At 35.0% G+C, this 19,674-nt stretch overlaps 1 long non-coding RNA gene across 1 annotated transcript; it reads right to left on the bottom strand.

Annotated features, from left to right (window-relative positions):
- Nucleotides 1-851: 851 nt before the first annotated feature.
- Nucleotides 852-18,696, bottom strand: LOC149610681 (uncharacterized). The gene is made up of 10 exons (XR_016376747.1): nucleotides 18,505-18,696; nucleotides 18,265-18,324; nucleotides 18,047-18,130; nucleotides 17,884-17,956; nucleotides 9,867-9,939; nucleotides 8,508-8,833; nucleotides 7,443-7,768; nucleotides 2,509-2,676; nucleotides 2,329-2,462; nucleotides 852-2,259 (listed from the first exon to the last, which is right to left on the bottom strand). It is a non-coding gene; the product is annotated as an uncharacterized LOC149610681 (long non-coding RNA).
- Between the last annotated feature and the right edge of the window lie 978 nt (nucleotides 18,697-19,674).

The raw sequence follows: 19,674 nt of genomic DNA, 5'->3' as shown, positions 1-19,674 counted from the left end.
TAAAGAAGTTTAAAAACGACGGTATTTGAAATATGGACAGTGTTGTCGAGATCCAGGCTAGGAAATAAGACAGGTTTACAGGTCAAAAACCAGTTTATTAATAGCTTGGACCACTTTTTTTATTCAAAACGTGAGGGTCACTGGTCCCAATGACTAGTTTATTAATTCCTACTTTTATTAAAAATTTATATGGGGACCTCTTTAATTATTTTCATTTTAACATAAATTTTGACTCCATGAGTCCAGTTGTGTATACAACCCTAAGCTGAGAGAGATTTTTTTAGAAGAGAAAACGACCACAAGTCCTGGGACCAGTAGAAAAATAAATAGGGGAAGGGTCACTGGTTCCGGGACCAGTTTCAAATTTAAGACATCAGGGGTCACTGGTCCGGCGGACTAGTTCAGAAATAAACCTTATTTCCAAGCCTGGTCGAGATCAGACCAACAGCTTCCTATATGTAAAACCCCCAATACTGCCAACGGGAGATGTCATACTAAATTATACTTGCCATAAATTATATTATATTATTATACTTGCCATAAATTATCAGGACTCGACACTGGACTTGAAACCTAGTTCTTAAGCTGACTTAAGGACTCGAGGACTCGATACCAATTAAAAGACTCGACTCGAGATTCTATGAGAGCTTTTTTAAGGACTCGAGACTCGACTCGAACCCTAAAAAACTGGACTCGCACAGGCCTAATTAAAATTTAAATGGAAAAGTTTCATTTTGACACATTCCTTACCCTAAAATTTTGTATTTGGAGCCCATTAATGTATTATAGTGATAATGTAATTAATTTTAGTGTTAAATAGGAAAACATTTAGGCTGAAAGAACAACTCGCGTAGTTTGATCTTATTTTATTATTTCAGTTAAGATTTATCTAAAGTTACCCAAAAAACGTATTGTTTTCGATTAATTTCACGTTAAATATGGTTATTAAGTTGAAATTAACGGCTTATCTTCTTTTACTAGTCTTATTTCTGTTTATTAAACGAGTTTGAACAAGAAATTCTCCCTAGCTGCAAACTTTAGAGGCGTGACTGTTTGACTCTTGCGGAACAATCACTATTTTGCCCCAAAACTTTTAAATATCGCTCCTTTTCAATGGCTCTCTTTTCAAAATGGGGAAAAATGCTTTTAAATGACAATTTAATTAATCGTAAGAATTAAACAGGAAAGTGGAGGCTGGGTGAAAGATAAGTGTAGTTTTAATTTTAATTTGTTAGTTTAATTATAAGGTATCCATGAATTTACCCAAAACATTCGTATTTTGGGTTAATTTCACATTAATTATACTTGATCGAGTTTAATTTAACGGCTTATCTTGTTAATCTAGTGTGGATTTAGTTTATAATACAAGTAGTATGCGCTTTTGATATATTTTAATGATCATTTAAATTAATTTGAAAGTGAAATAGGAAACCTCTGTGGCTGTACGAAAAACTTGTGAGGTTTTAATCTTAATTTGAGCGTGGTTCGTGAGAGTGGATTAAGCTTAAAATTTATTTGAATTTTTTTACCCTAATTGCAATGTTTAGTGCAGTTTAATATTTTTGCCATATATTCATCATTATGGTACCCTAAACTTTTGAATTTCGCGGCAATTAATGTACTTTAAAGATAATTTAAATTAACTTAAGTGTGAAATAGAAAATATTGGGCTTTACCAATGGCTTGGGTAGTTTTAATCATAATTGAGGAGTTTTTTTAAAAGTTATTTGAGCTTTAACCCAAAAATGTATATTTTGGTTTAATTTCACGTTAATTATATTAAATTGAGTTAAAATTAACGTAGGATTGTGTTTTGGCAGTGTACATTTAGGTTATAAAATGAGTTTAAATGTATGCATCACCTTAATTGCAATTTTTAGTGGAGTTTTCGATTCTCATTTTACGCTAAACTTTTGAATTTCGCGCCTATTAAGGTACTTTGGAGATAATTTAAATTAGATTGAGTGTGAAAGAGAAAACATGGGGCTTTACCAACGGCTTGGGTAGATACAATCTTAATCAAGAACATCATTTAAGAGTTATCGGAGTTTTCATCCAAAAAATGTATATTTAGGGTTTAATTTCACGTTAATTATACTTAATTACGTTGAAATTAACTTGTCGTCAGTGCTCATTAAGCTTATAAAATGACTTTCAACAATTAATTCACCTTAATTCTAATGTTTAGAGGAGTTTTTGATTATTTCCAACACATTGCGTTCAATTTTTATCCTGTGCTAGGTTTGTGGTAAAGATTATCTATACAATATGTTAATGAATGATGTTATTCTATAGTTTAGCTTGAATACCAGTAATTAAATCAAATACCTATACAATTCATAGCAATTTAAACCAATAAAGAAACGGCAATGTGGACTGTGGAAATAGCAAACAACGTAACCCTCCGTTTCTAACGTGGTTACGTTGAGAGAATCTGTGTTGTAAACCTGAAAATTATTTCACTAATTAAATTATATAACGACACTGTCCTCCTGCATTAACCAGTACCACTGTTACTTATTAATTAAACAATCGACTGTTGGTAACAAATAGTTTATAAAATGATAACGTAACATGACTAACATCACAGTATGACTGATTCAATAGGATCAAAATTGTTTTAACGAATAATCTGGTCCTCTACATTGGTTTAGTTTCAGGAATTATATCACACACCTTCACAATTAGTAGCATTTTAGTGAGATTAACAAATAATGAAACCGAGTATACCTGTCCTCAAATGAGAATGTTGAAGCGCCAACAAACAGTCATGATGAATACAGTATTAAGTTACGTAGCGTAAAACGGTAACCTAGGCCCTAGGGTTAGGATTTGTAGCATGAATCGAAGCAGACTGCGTATTTTTGTAATTCCAAATTTCCAATCCAAAACAGTGCTGGAAATAAGCTTTCTTATAATCTTTAAAAGGAAAGACACTATAAACGCTATATTACATAGACAAACTAAAACTTAAGCCTTGGCCGTAAAGAACGTCGAAAAGCTTACTTTAAATGATATAAAAACCTCTATTAACTGTAATTATTTACCTGAATTACTTTTCTAGACGAAAATTTGACCTGATAACGACGTATTTCTTATTAAGGGTGCTACAGTTAATTAGAAAATACATATAAAGGTGCTCAAGCTCGGATGAAATACCAAAGTAATTGGTTAGGGTCTACTGCTAAGAAATTAGGAAAATCAGCAAGAAACCCAACATTTGAAATTTGTCAACGTAACTTGTTAGCACCCACAAACCTAGGCCCTTCTAGTTGTCAACGAGAACGAAATGAAGAAATAGGTTTAAGCGCGCTATAAGGTTAGGCTGACTTCTGACCCAAAAGTAATTTTTTGACGTACTATCTTAATTAGTTAAATTACAAAAATTAGAATTCATTAATTAAAAATCGAAACACGTAAGTTTCCCATTTAAGAAATGCTTGTTAATTTAGGAGTATTCCGAAAACTAACTTCGCTATACTTTTTCCGTATGGCCTGCCACAATTGCCTTAAAAAACCGAAAATTTTTTAATGCTTTTTCTATGGGACGCTAACCCTAAAAACTGTGAATTTTCTTTTAACATTACGGAAGGGTGTCATGTCATATCTACAAGGGCCTACCGGCCCTGTAGAATTATACCATTTTTTGTATAATACCCTTTTCAGACGAGGATTAGAAACCCTGTATAATAAACCAAAGTTTGTTTCATAAATTATATAGTTATAGTGTCATATACCACTTAACCTTTTTCATGGAAAACACTTCTTACTGCGGTTTATGAAACAATCTTCGGTTTATTGTACCCGGTTTCTATTCCTCGTCTGAAGAGGGTATTATATAAAAACCCGGTGTAATAAAAGAAACTTTGTTTGACAATCTTTGATAAGTTCCAAATCACGCTTAATCTTTTCCGTGTGAAACACTGACCACGGTTTCATCTAGGAGGATATAGGGGTGAAGGAGTCTTCGACTGCCCGATTTCCCATTGAAACGCGCTTACAGATTATCGGCCGTGGTTTCCCTCCGTACTCTCTCGTTCTGGGAGATTCATAGCCGCGCAACTAGTTCCGCGCACATCGTCATCGGGCGTCGTCTTTTCTTTTGATTTCATTTTTGGTAAAGGCTGCATTTTTTAGTGCTTTAACGGAACATTTATCATTATTTAATTTTTTATTTATTGTAAATTATGGTTCTTTGATAAAACTATTGTAGAGGAAACGCTTTTTTACTCTATCCCTAAACCAAAAACTTAAGTAAAAAAGTGTTTAAGATGGATTAAAGCCTGTGGGAGAGTAGAGTTAACACCCGAACACATTAAAAAATATCATTCTTTCCTCAAATCTCTTACTTTTTACAACGCCGCCTACATATAGGCGACAACGCCGCCTACATATAGGCGGCGTTACTTCTAAGGCCTAAGCTAGAATGAAAAACCCGCTCTTTTTTGAATTGGGATTTGCGTGGTCACGTGATGCGCGTAACCAACGCCTAGGTGCGCGTGAACGAATCTCCCATGGGAGAGGCCGAAACCTGAGCTCTAAGAACGGGCAGTCGAAGACTCCTTCACCCCTATATCCTCCTAGGTTTCATTATCCCACATTTTTTTTAATTATACCCGCTTCAGACGAAATGTAAAAACCTGGTAAAATAGACCGATGTTTGTTTCATAAACTGAGGTTAGCGCCAAATTAGTGTCAGACGTTAACCACAGTTTATGAAAATATCTTTGGTTGGTAACACACAAGGTTTTTACACATCATCCGACGAGGGCTTCACGTGACATGATTCATGCACTCTTCAGATAGCTGCAATCGCGCAATTGAAACGAACAAAGTAAACAGCGCTCATTAGCCAAGGCTTAATATCTATATGGTCAAGAAAACGTTTTAAAATATTTATTAAACTATAGATATAAACTATGTGTCGCGGAGAGAGTGTAAAATAAGATATTCTAAGCTTAAAATTATATAATTTGTTACTAAATTTTGAGTTTAAGAACGTAAGGAAATAAAATTAGAAGCTCCGTATTAAAACCACTTACTTGTTTTTTCGCGTCTAAAAAGGAAATGACTGCGTTCAGCAACCAACATCAATGCACCGGTTTACTACGGCATCATTGTTCTCTTTATGGTACGGCTGACCAGCCATTTAACCACTTTTTTCGGTGGTTTAGCTGAACGCACTCAAATAAACCGCGAGAAACCTTTAAATGCTACAGATAATATTGTTTATTCACTATTAAAAGTTAGAGTCTGGTGTTTGAAGCACACACAAGGGAAAAAGTAGGCAACCGATATAATTTTATTGCTTTTCTTGAATTAGAATTTAGAAAAACCCACATAATGGTTTTAAAAGTGGCGGTATAACAGATTTGTCCGGTTTCAAGCGACTTCTCACGGGAAAAGTGATAAACATATATCATAATCTTTCACAGAACAAACAAAAATAAGATTTCTGCTGGATAATGGATTATAGTGTAAATTTTTTAAGTCAATTTTACCCTATGATTTCATTTACTGAATTGCAATTAAACGTTATTCGTGAACATAACTTAAAGGATATTTGGTGTCAGTATTTTCGCCTAAGGGAAATTATCATTTCTCAACAAAACCATATCACCAAGACCAACAGAAGGGGGCAATCCTCAGCTTGTAGATATAGTAAGCAGTATATAAAGCTAAAAACGTATCACCAAAGGTAAAGGTTTCCTAGATTATGTTACATTGACTGGTAGAAGTGTTATCGTCACAAAGGATGCGGGGTTTCAACGGAATTAAGCTCTTTGGGAATTGTTGTCAGAAGCGAATATACTTGAGTCTGATCGGTGACGGACAATCTGAGTTGATGGTGTGACACCTTGGACTAATAATAGAAACTTCGCTTTACTTAGTCCAAAGTAACAGATTGGTGTTGAAGTTTAATCATATTCTGAAGACACTGGAGGGTTGCTGTGTATCGTATGGTCTTAGAAAAATGGAAAACGCTATTAGTGTTTGATAGGTAAGGAAGCTGGTTTTCACAGGGTTATAAGCCAGGGTATATTTGTACTAAATACCCCCAAGACAAAAGACCCTGGCCCCGGTCAAAATCCCTTCTCTCTCGAGACAAAATCTCCCAGTCTTTATTGGCTCATCCTAGGAAAGAATACAAAATCCCCCTACTGCCCTGTCATAATCCCCTGTCATAGTGGAAAAAAAGTCTGTAAAAAGTACAAAAACATCAAAATCCTTCACTTTCATTCATTTCTGGGTGAAAAATAGGTTGAGTTGTGAGCGTGAATAATGTCGAAAATTCGCCAATATGTAATCATTTTTGATTTGTAATTGTCAGTTATTGGCGTCGCTGACATTCGCCGTTGCCTTACAGTATTTAAATTTTACTCTTGTTTAATTTAGGTTTCATTACGTTCAGTTACAGTTAGGAAAAGTTACAAATATTTGGAAACAGTGTTATGCCTTTTCCAAAATATTGTTTTATATCTTCATTTACAAATTACTTCCCAAAGAATATTATGACCTTTTCCAAAAAACTTATTGTTTACATTTATTAAGTTTGTCTAAAAATTTTATTTGAATAAAATATTACACCTTTTCCAAAATATGGTTCTTTATCTTCATCTACATAATAAATTAATAACATTACGTCTTTTTGCAAAATATTGTTTACTTTTAATCACTCCATAAAATTGGATCATTTTTAAATTATTTTCTATCCTGGTATGAAATTTGGAAATGTTTTAGTGGGTGTTTTTAAGTTTCATAACGTCATTTCCGTCATTGTTGTCAAGGTCCACAATTTCACGTTAATTATGGTTATTAAGTTCATTTACTATAGTTAATTTAGCTTATTAGACTGTGGCACCGGGTGAAAAATCTGGGAAGAAATCCTTCTGCGTAGAGTTCGCAAGTTCTCTCCCCGCTTGTTAAAGGAGTTTTCCTCCGCGGTCTAACCCGGTTTCTCCTTTCCATCAAAACTTGCAGAGGTTAACGGTAATAGTTAGTGTAGGGCGCTGTAGGTTAGCTGTGGCATAGGGGCTAGCCAATAAAAATTAGTGTGAAATAGAAAACATGGGGCTTCACCAACGCCGTAGGTAGTTTTAGTCTGAAGTAGTTTATTTAAAAGTTATGAGTTTTTACCCTACAACGAATAAACAATGTTGCAACCGATGTGTTTACAGCAGCTGTTGAGAGCTTTGGCGGGTTCCACCTAGTTGGCTTCAAGAGTAAAATCATACAGTGGTAACATTGAAGGTTGTTATGTGGTAGCCATTACTGGAGCTAACAACGTAACCCTCCGTTTCCAACGTGGTTACGTTGAGAGAATTTGTGCTGATGTAAACATGGAAATTCCTCTACATTGGTTTAGTTTAAGGAAATGTATCACACACCTTCACTGTTAGTAGCATTTTAGTGAGATTAACAAATAATGAAACCCTGTATACCTCATACGTAACCCTCCATTTCCAACGTGGTTACGTTGAGAGAATCTGTGCTGATGTAAACATGGAAATTCCTCTACATTGGTTGAGTTTCAGGAATTATATCACACACCTTCACAGTTAGTAGCATTTTAGTGAGATTAACAAATAATGAAACCCTGTATACCTCATACGTAACCCTCCGTTTCCAACGTGGTTACGTTGAGAGAATCTGTGCTGATGTAAACATGGAAATTCCTCTACATTGGTTTAGTTTAAGGAAATATGTCACACACCTTCACAATTAGTAGCATTTTAGTGAGATTAACTAATAATGAAACCCTGTATACCTCATAGGCTCGTATATTTGTTTGTAGCAGGAAACGAAGCAGACTGCGTATTTTTGTAATAGAGCTGGAAATGAGCTTTTTTATCTTTAAAGGGGAAAGACAATATAAAGACTATATTACATAGACAAACTAAAATACAACTTAAGCCTTGGCCGTAAAGAACGTTCAAAAACTTACTTTAAATGATATAAAAACCTCTGTTAACTGTAATTATTTACCTGAATTACTTTTCTAGACGAAAATTCGACCTGATAACGAAGTATTTGTTATTAAGGGTGCTACAGTTAATTAGAAAAAACATATAAAGGTGTTTAAGCTCGGATGAAATAGTAAAGTAATTTGTCAGCGTCTACTGCTAGATAGTCTGCCAAAAGTAATTTTTTGACGTACTTTCAGAATTAACTAAAATTAACATACTTAGAATTAATTGATTTAAATTAAACTAGCCGATAGCACACCTTGAATACTTAATTGTTAATTCAAGAGTATTCCGAAAAGTAACTTCGCTGTAGTTTTTCAGTTCGCGGTGGGGGTAAATCACGAAAAACCCCATGTTAATCTCCATAGGAAATGTAGTAAAAGCATGTGAATTTTGCTTTAACGTTACAAAAGGGTGTCAAGTGAAACCCTGTATACCTCATAGGCTCGTATATTTGTTTGTAGCAGGAAACGAAGCAGACTGCGTATTTTTGTAATAGAGCATTTTAGTGAGATTAACAAATAATGAAACCCTGTATACCTCATACGTAACCCTCCATTTCCAACGTGGTTACGTTGAGAGAATCTGTGCTGATGTAAACATGGAAATTCCTCTACATTGGTTGAGTTTCAGGAATTATATCACACACCTTCACAGTTAGTAGCATTTTAGTGAGATTAACAAATAATGAAACCCTGTATACCTCATACGTAACCCTCCGTTTCCAACGTGGTTACGTTGAGAGAATCTGTGCTGATGTAAACATGGAAATTCCTCTACATTGGTTTAGTTTAAGGAAATATGTCACACACCTTCACAATTAGTAGCATTTTAGTGAGATTAACTAATAATGAAACCCTGTATACCTCATAGGCTCGTATATTTGTTTGTAGCAGGAAACGAAGCAGACTGCGTATTTTTGTAATAGAGCTGGAAATGAGCTTTTTTATCTTTAAAGGGGAAAGACAATATAAAGACTATATTACATAGACAAACTAAAATACAACTTAAGCCTTGGCCGTAAAGAACGTTCAAAAACTTACTTTAAATGATATAAAAACCTCTGTTAACTGTAATTATTTACCTGAATTACTTTTCTAGACGAAAATTCGACCTGATAACGAAGTATTTGTTATTAAGGGTGCTACAGTTAATTAGAAAAAACATATAAAGGTGTTTAAGCTCGGATGAAATAGTAAAGTAATTTGTCAGCGTCTACTGCTAGATAGTCTGCCAAAAGTAATTTTTTGACGTACTTTCAGAATTAACTAAAATTAACATACTTAGAATTAATTGATTTAAATTAAACTAGCCGATAGCACACCTTGAATACTTAATTGTTAATTCAAGAGTATTCCGAAAAGTAACTTCGCTGTAGTTTTTCAGTTCGCGGTGGGGGTAAATCACGAAAAACCCCATGTTAATCTCCATAGGAAATGTAGTAAAAGCATGTGAATTTTGCTTTAACGTTACAAAAGGGTGTCAAGTGAAACCCTGTATACCTCATAGGCTCGTATATTTGTTTGTAGCAGGAAACGAAGCAGACTGCGTATTTTTGTAATAGAGCTGGAAATGAGCTTTTTTATCTTTAAAGGGGAAAGACAATATAAAGACTATATTACATAGACAAACTAAAATACAACTTAAGCCTTGGCCGTAAAGAACGTTCAAAAACTTACTTTAAATGATATAAAAACCTCTGTTAACTGTAATTATTTACCTGAATTACTTTTCTAGACGAAAATTCGACCTGATAACGAAGTATTTGTTATCAGTTTACTTACTGCTGATGTAAACATGGAAATTCCTCTACATTGGTTGAGTTTCAGGAATTATATCACACACCTTCACAGTTAGTAGCATTTTAGTGAGATTAACAAATAATGAAACCCTGTATACCTCATACGTAACCCTCCGTTTCCAACGTGGTTACGTTGAGAGAATCTGTGCTGATGTAAACATGGAAATTCCTCTACATTGGTTTAGTTTAAGGAAATATGTCACACACCTTCACAATTAGTAGCATTTTAGTGAGATTAACTAATAATGAAACCCTGTATACCTCATAGGCTCGTATATTTGTTTGTAGCAGGAAACGAAGCAGACTGCGTATTTTTGTAATAGAGCTGGAAATGAGCTTTTTTATCTTTAAAGGGGAAAGACAATATAAAGACTATATTACATAGACAAACTAAAATCATTGAGTTCAGAATATATGTATTTCTAGAGTTTTTGTTGAATTTCCTCCTCGCGGACTCGGATTCGTCGAATTTCATTACTTTATCATTAGTCGTTAGCGCCATCTGTCGCCTGACGGATGAAACTGAAAATAGTTTCTTTTGGCGGGAAATTGGCTTGAATTTGAAAATTAGGCTTAAGAAGACGTAAAGCGCCAAAGTTGAAAAACTGTTAGTTGAGACTTAATTACTAAGAATTTGTTAAACTTCATTTTTAATAAATAAAATTTTGATAAATTTCTGGTGTAATACTTGTTTTTACTTTATTTTATCTTTTTCATTATTAAAGTAACAAATAATATGAAAAGTTATTAAATTTTATCATGGGTAGAAAATGCTCAGTAGAGAAGTGCGTTAACACTGGTAGGAATAAAAATGTTTCGTGGCATAAGTAAGTATAGAAATAAAGAATATTAAAAAATATTCAGAAGTTCAACACTTTTTGAATTGTACTATTAAGATTCCCTACTAAAAATCCCGAGTTAATGAAACAATGGTGTCGGGCCATTAATAAACCCGAATGGACTCCACAAAAATATGATGCTATTTGCGGTGATCATTTTTGTCAAGCGGACTATCGCGAAAATTCTAAAATACGCGTGCTATCGGCTAATGCAGTTCCTACTCTGTTTTTACCCGAAACTTGCAACCCAAACTTCAACATAGGAATTGTATATTAATGAAATATAATTCTAAGAAAATTAAATGTTTTACTGTAATTTGCCACTTTTAAACCGTTTACAGAAAACTTACAGTCGGTGTAACAAAAATGTAGGCCTAAACAAAAGTATTATTTCGGAGAGTTCCGCGTCTTATTCGCGATCAATAGAGATAATCCCAGACCCTGAAGACCTTTTAGAAATAAGTGGCTGTGAAGTTGTGGATGATGTTGCTCAAAATATTGACATTGAAAATACGGATGGCGAAATTATGTCAATGGATAAAAATGTAAGACACGCTTTATTAAGTTTGGCAACATCCCTAATGCTTTACAACATAATCAGGCAGAGGAACGCAATGTTGCTTCATCAGAAGTTGAAGGTTTGGTTGAACCCATGGATTGGGACTATACTCCTAGCCGTTGCTCTCAAGGCAATACGAGTTTAAACAAAAACCAAGAAACTGATGAAAGGACTGCAGCTTTATATTCATTGTCAACATTTCATGTACATTGAATAGTTATGTTTAACTTATGTTGGTACACATGATGACATTTTCTTTCACCTCAGACATATCACAAGACAGACGAAAAGATTTTAAGAGAAATTGAAACCCTTTCCAAGAAAAAGGTACATAATATGCTAGAGAATATAGAGCCACGCTTAACTGCACATATTCCAATCATAACACTGCCACTTTAGAATAGAGAAATTGCGATGCTTAAAAATCAACTGGCAAATCAAATAAAAAGAAGAAAGATCATCCAAAAGACATTTAATTTAACAAAGCGAAGACTCATACGAAGAGATAAAAAGATTGAAAGTTTCAAAGGAATTATCGCAACTTTGCGAAAAGACAAATTAATGCTAGAAGAAAATATTATACAATTAGAAGATGTATTTTCTCCTACTGCGAAAGAACTTTTCCAACATTTAAAGGAAGCAGGACCCAAAAACAAAGCCAAGAAAGCTTATAGTAGCATTCTTCGAGAATTTGCTATAACCTTGCATTTCTATAGCCCTAAAGCGTATAGATATCTTCGCCAAATTTTCTGTTTGCCTCATCCAAATACACTCCGAAATTGGGGTTCCAAAATAGACGGCGAACCTGGATTCACTGCCCAGAGTTTTCAATTCCTAAAGAAAGAAGTGGAAAAATCTAAATACCCAGTTTTGGTGTCTCTAATGTTAGACGAAATGGCCATTAGGAAAGAGATAAAGTGGAACGGGAAATCCTTTGATGGCTACGTCAACTATGGCACTAGCATCGAGTCCAAGACTGACAATGATGAAGTCGCTACCTCTGTTCTTGTATTTATGGTTGTTGCCATAAACGGTAGTTGGAAGCTACCGATTGGCTATTTTTTCGTTCATGGCACCCCCGCCTGGCTTCTAGATACACTCGTCAGAGAAGCTTTCCATCATCTGAATTTGACTGGTGCTAAATGTGTTGCGCTCGTTTGCGATGGGCTCGCATCAAACATTTCCATGGCACACAGACTCGGAGTTGTCATGAATTCCAAAGAAATCAAATCAGTTTTTCCAAACCCTGGTAAGACAAAAAACCATTTCACACAAATACTTATGAATAATTTAAAACCTTTGTTTCCTTTCCTGAATAGCAAATCCAAAAGACGATGTAGCTTTTATTTTAGACGTTTGTCATATGTTGAAACTGATCAGAAACTTGTGGGAACATCACAATTTGCTTGTGGATCGGCAAAGTGGAAACGTAAATACAAACTTAAATGATATAATCGTAAAAATATATTAATAGTTTTATTTTTAGGACATATTTTGGGCATTAATTGTACTTCTTGAATTGGTGCAAGAGGAAGAAGGTCTTAGTATTGCTAACAAATTAAGCCGATTTCACATAAAATTTCACACTCAAAAGATGAAAGTCAAACTAGCAGCCCAAACTTTGAGTGCTTCAGTGGCTAGCGCTCTGAAACTACTAAAACAAATAAAAATGAAAGAGTTTCAAAACTGTGAGGGCACAGTTAATTTTATCGAGACAGTTGACAGGTGACAAAACACGCTAAATTTATTGCCTGTCGGTTGTAATAGTTTATTATTTCTCAGGGCATTTGATATCCTAAACTCTCGCAACCCTTATGCCAAAGGGTATAAGTCTCCAATAAATAACTCAAATGTTAACATCAAGAGAGCAAGTCTAAATAAAGCTAAAGAACTTATGTTGAGTCTAACAGACGCAGATGGTAATCTGATTTGCGAGTCCACACGTAAAACTGGACCACTCGGATTCGCCGTTTCTATTAGCAGCGTTCTGTATTTAGTGGATATGTATGTGCACCAAGATGGTCCGTTAAAGTATGTCAGACAAAAGTAAAGTTTTTATTCTACACTTGGGTATAGCTAACTAAACAAATGCTATATATAAAATATAGATACCTCCCAACATATAAACTATCCCAGGATCATTTGGAGCTTTTTTTCTCAACGATACGTACAAAGGGGGGCTGGAATAATAATCCAACGGTGGCGCAATTTAAATCGGCATACAAGAGCTCTTTTTTAGCAAAATTAGAAGCATCTGGATGCGCTAATGTTCTAGCTCTAGATGACACCGCCATTCCAGATATTTGTGAAATGTCCACAACTTTTTTAAGCGCAGCAACCACCACAGAGTCGTCAGATAATCAAGTGTCTGATGATCTCGCAGAACTAGATTTTTACTTTGATGGGTCGAATCTCTTGAGAGATAATATCATTCAATACGTGGGCGGTTTTGTTGTGATGAAACTCAGAAGAATTCTGAAATGTGACATATGCAAGGCTAGCCTAGAAGAAAGCAGCGGTAGAAACACCAGTTTCCATGATTACTGCTTATCAGAGAAAGGGCTGATACATTTACGAGACCATGGAGGACTAATTTACCCATCCAGAACCGTTGTTACCCTGCTTCAAATTACAGAAAAATGCATTCGAAGATTAAATCTGGAAAAACATGGAACCGCAAGCAATTCACTAACCTTAAAAATTGAGTCCCTTGTTAGGAGGTGCTTGGTTCATGAAACTCTTTTCCCAGATTTAAATGATCATATGTTCGATCAAGAGCTTGGTTTTAATCACCATTTAAACTTCCTCATCTCAAAAATTATCTATATATACACAAACCTAAGGATGAGGAAAATCGCCAAAAACTTTAATGAGAAAATGAGAAGGGAAGTTTTGAGAAAAAAACTTACCAAAATAATATTGTTTAAAGGGCAGTAAACATAGTAGCTTTCAAGATTAAATCTGTGTAGCAGTTAAAAGTATTAAAATTTTTAAATCGGTCTTAATTATAATTAAAACTGAACTTACATAGCGGTTTTCAAACATTTCTTTCTGTCTAAAGCAGACGAATGCGGCGATAGTAACATAACTAACATTTACTTGTTTTTTTCTAGTTTGTTTTAAGTAAAATAGATGGCGCTACCACCTAATGATAAAGTTGTCTGTCCGTCCCATATTTTTAAAAACGATGGACGCGCGAGCGCGAAAACTCGATATCCAAATAGGACTCTAGAAATACATATATTCTGAACTCAATGACTAAAATACAACTTAAGCCTTGGCCGTAAAGAACGTTCAAAAACTTACTTTAAATGATATAAAAACCTCTGTTAACTGTAATTATTTACCTGAATTACTTTTCTAGACGAAAATTCGACCTGATAACGAAGTATTTGTTATTAAGGGTGCTACAGTTAATTAGAAAAAACATATAAAGGTGTTTAAGCTCGGATGAAATAGTAAAGTAATTTGTCAGCGTCTACTGCTAGATAGTCTGCCAAAAGTAATTTTTTGACGTACTTTCAGAATTAACTAAAATTAACATACTTAGAATTAATTGATTTAAATTAAACTAGCCGATAGCACACCTTGAATACTTAATTGTTAATTCAAGAGTATTCCGAAAAGTAACTTCGCTGTAGTTTTTCAGTTCGCGGTGGGGGTAAATCACGAAAAACCCCATGTTAATCTCCATAGGAAATGTAGTAAAAGCATGTGAATTTTGCTTTAACGTTACAAAAGGGTGTCAAGTCATATAATTTGTTACTAAATTTTGAGTTTAAGAACGTAAGGAAATAAAATTAGAAGCTCCGTATTAAAACCACTTACTTTTTTTTTTTTTTTTTTTTTGTCCACCTACTAACACTAGTGCTTAGCCGTTAGGCCTTGAGCACCAGGAAGAATTGAGCGGGAGACCCTACGCGGCCCAGCACTGACGGGGGCCGCTAGGTCGTATGTGTATAAGCAGGGAAGGAAATGAGGTTTACTTGGGAGGTGACGGAAGGTGGAATTGGGGTAAGTCACCTCCGGCGGACACGGGACAGTCGGCACCTATAGGGTAGGATCGCCGACATGTGTCGTATTCCCTCAAACTTTGCCGCCCAGAAGCTTGGCTTACAGGAGTGCGCCACACTCCCGGCAAAACCACTTACTTGTTTTTTCGCGTCTAAAAAGGAAATGACTGCGTTCAGCAACCAACATCAATGCACCGGTTTACTACGGCATCATTGTTCTCTTTATGGTACGGCTGACCAGCCATTTAACCACTTTTTTCGGTGGTTTAGCTGAACGCACTCAAATAAACCGCGAGAAACCTTTAAATGCTACAGATAATATTGTTTATTCACTATTAAAAGTTAGAGTCTGGTGTTTGAAGCACACACAAGGGAAAAAGTAGGCAACCGATATAATTTTATTGCTTTTCTTGAATTAGAATTTAGAAAAACCCACATAATGGTTTTAAAAGTGGCGGTATAACAGATTTGTCCGGTTTCAAGCGACTTCTCACGGGAAAAGTGATAAACATATATCATAATCTTTCACAGAACAAACAAAAATAAGATTTCTGCTGGATAATGGATTATAGTGTAAATTTTTTAAGTCAATTTTACCCTATGATTTCATTTACTGAATTGCAATTAAACGTTATTCGTGAACATAACTTAAAGGATATTTGGTGTCAGTATTTTCGCCTAAGGGAAATTATCATTTCTCAACAAAACCATATCACCAAGACCAACAGAAGGGGGCAATCCTCAGCTTGTAGATATAGTAAGCAGTATATAAAGCTAAAAACGTATCACCAAAGGTAAAGGTTTCCTAGATTATGTTACATTGACTGGTAGAAGTGTTATCGTCACAAAGGATGCGGGGTTTCAACGGAATTAAGCTCTTTGGGAATTGTTGTCAGAAGCGAATATACTTGAGTCTGATCGGTGACGGACAATCTGAGTTGATGGTGTGACACCTTGGACTAATAATAGAAACTTCGCTTTACTTAGTCCAAGGTAACACGATTGGTGTTGAAGTTTAATCATATTCTGAAGACACTGGAGGGTTGCTGTGTATCGTATGGTCTTAGAAAAATGGAAAACGCTATTAGTGTTTGATAGGTAAGGAAGCTGGTTTTCACAGGGTTATAAGCCAGGGTATATTTGTACTAAATACCCCCAAGACAAAAGACCCTGGCCCCGGTCAAAATCCCTTCTCTCTCGAGACAAAATCTCCCAGTCTTTATTGGCTCATCCTAGGAAAGAATACAAAATCCCCCTACTGCCCTGTCATAATCCCCTGTCATAGTGGAAAAAAAAAGTCTGTAAAAAGTACAAAAACATCAAAATCCTTCACTTTCATTCATTTCTGGGTGAAAAATAGGTTGAGTTGTGAGCGTGAATAATGTCGAAAATTCGCCAATATGTAATCATTTTTGATTTGTAATTGTCAGTTATTGGCGTCGCTGACATTCGCCGTTGCCTTACAGTATTTAAATTTTACTCTTGTTTAATTTAGGTTTCATTACGTTCAGTTACAGTTAGGAAAAGTTACAAATATTTGGAAACAGTGTTATGCCTTTTCCAAAATATTGTTTTATATCTTCATTTACAAATTACTTCCCAAAGAATATTATGACCTTTTCCAAAAAACTTATTGTTTACATTTATTAAGTTTGTCTAAAAATTTTATTTGAATAAAATATTACACCTTTTCCAAAATATGGTTCTTTATCTTCATCTACATAATAAATTAATAACATTACGTCTTTTTGCAAAATATTGTTTACTTTTAATCACTCCATAAAATTGGATCATTTTTAAATTATTTTCTATCCTGGTATGAAATTTGGAAATGTTTTAGTGGGTGTTTTTAAGTTTCATAACGTCATTTCCGTCATTGTTGTCAAGGTCCACAATTTCACGTTAATTATGGTTATTAAGTTCATTTACTATAGTTAATTTAGCTTATTAGACTGTGGCACCGGGTGAAAAATCTGGGAAGAAATCCTTCTGCGTAGAGTTCGCAAGTTCTCTCCCCGCTTGTTAAAGGAGTTTTCCTCCGCGGTCTAACCCGGTTTCTCCTTTCCATCAAAACTTGCAGAGGTTAACGGTAATAGTTAGTGTAGGGCGCTGTAGGTTAGCTGTGGCATAGGGGCTAGCCAATAAAAATTAGTGTGAAATAGAAAACATGGGGCTTCACCAACGCCGTAGGTAGTTTTAGTCTGAAGTAGTTTATTTAAAAGTTATGAGTTTTTACCCTACAACGAATAAACAATGTTGCAACCGATGTGTTTACAGCAGCTGTTGAGAGCTTTGGCGGGTCCCACCTAGTTGGCTTCAAGAGTAAAATCATACAGTGGTAACATTGAAGGTTGTTATGTGGTAGCCATTACTGGAGCTAACAACGTAACCCTCCGTTTCCAACGTGGTTACGTTGAGAGAATTTGTGCTGATGTAAACATGGAAATTCCTCTACATTGGTTTAGTTTAAGGAAATGTATCACACACCTTCACTGTTAGTAGCATTTTAGTGAGATTAACAAATAATGAAACCCTGTATACCTCATACGTAACCCTCCATTTCCAACGTGGTTACGTTGAGAGAATCTGTGCTGATGTAAACATGGAAATTCCTCTACATTGGTTGAGTTTCAGGAATTATATCACACACCTTCACAGTTAGTAGCATTTTAGTGAGATTAACAAATAATGAAACCCTGTATACCTCATACGTAACCCTCCGTTTCCAACGTGGTTACGTTGAGAGAATCTGTGCTGATGTAAACATGGAAATTCCTCTACATTGGTTTAGTTTAAGGAAATATGTCACACACCTTCACAATTAGTAGCATTTTAGTGAGATTAACTAATAATGAAACCCTGTATACCTCATAGGCTCGTATATTTGTTTGTAGCAGGAAACGAAGCAGACTGCGTATTTTTGTAATAGAGCTGGAAATGAGCTTTTTTATCTTTAAAGGGGAAAGACAATATAAAGACTATATTACATAGACAAACTAAAATACAACTTAAGCCTTGGCCGTAAAGAACGTTCAAAAACTTACTTTAAATGATATAAAAACCTCTGTTAACTGTAATTATTTACCTGAATTACTTTTCTAGACGAAAATTCGACCTGATAACGAAGTATTTGTTATTAAGGGTGCTACAGTTAATTAGAAAAAACATATAAAGGTGTTTAAGCTCGGATGAAATAGTAAAGTAATTTGTCAGCGTCTACTGCTAGATAGTCTGCCAAAAGTAATTTTTTGACGTACTTTCAGAATTAACTAAAATTAACATACTTAGAATTAATTGATTTAAATTAAACTAGCCGATAGCACACCTTGAATACTTAATTGTTAATTCAAGAGTATTCCGAAAAGTAACTTCGCTGTAGTTTTTCAGTTCGCGGTGGGGGTAAATCACGAAAAACCCCATGTTAATCTCCATAGGAAATGTAGTAAAAGCATGTGAATTTTGCTTTAACGTTACAAAAGGGTGTCAAGTCATATCTACAAGGGCCTACCGGCCCTGTAGAATAAGGTGAATGATTTCGTTATGGTTATAACAATTCTACGTCTTTGTGAAGGGGATGAAGGTTTAATAGATAAGATAAGAAATTTGAATGTAGGAAAGATAACAATTTTATGGAAAATATGTTTGCGATACCATCGATTGATTGTTTGAAGTATAGGTGCTGCAGCTAATGTTAAAGTATAGCAGCAGTTGCTGCAGCTAATGTTAAGGTATAGCAGCAGGTGCTGATAATGTTAAAAGTATAGCAGCAGGTTGTGCTAGAACATAGATTCCTCCCCTACTAAAATTTATCGCAAAGCTTGGTCTGGTTACATAACCATACCTAGCAAAAACTGGAATATGAAAGTTCGATTGTGAGACATTTTGATAAGTTAAATATTTTTCTTGACGCCGCATAGAAAAAGCGAAAACTATCAACAGCCTTAATTTTAATCGATCGAAGAAAACTGTACAGCGATGTCATTTCTGCTCGACCACACAATTCAAGATATCCCGCCTTTAAAAACCATTATCTTTATCGGCATGAACAAACTAGTAGGCATCGTATATTTGGCTAGGCTTAAGAGTGGAAGGAAAAATAGTTTTTATATTCGATTCGTGTCCTGGGTCATCGCTGGCTTTAGTTTTAGAACAAAGATCATTGGTAAGGGAGACGTATTTTTGGAAGACGAAAGTGGGTTTGATTTTTAAAGTACAACGCGTTGCACCACCAAGAGTTTTCCACGTTTTATCGTATAGGACGGCTTTTGTTTTAGTACATACGCAGGCAATTGACTTCGATCCTGGTCATATTAACGCTTGATAGAAAGATGTTCAATGTCCAAGACTGTTATTCCTGATTTGCAAAGGCAAAAAGATAAAGTGAATGAAGTGATTCTTCTCCCATGCTTTTCATCTATGCCAACGAAAGGAAAAATGTACTGTATTGTTCTTGGCAATACTGAGGTTACGCGTAAGATGCTACCCTTGCCCATCT

Source organism: Phalangium opilio, unplaced genomic scaffold (assembly GCF_054372755.1).
Source record: "Phalangium opilio isolate 3A_F unplaced genomic scaffold, DU_Popi_V2 ptg000329l_1, whole genome shotgun sequence".
NCBI lineage: Eukaryota > Metazoa > Arthropoda > Arachnida > Opiliones > Phalangiidae > Phalangium > Phalangium opilio.
The sequence above is the reverse complement of the archived record's forward strand: the minus strand, read 5'-3'. Positions and strand labels throughout refer to the sequence as shown.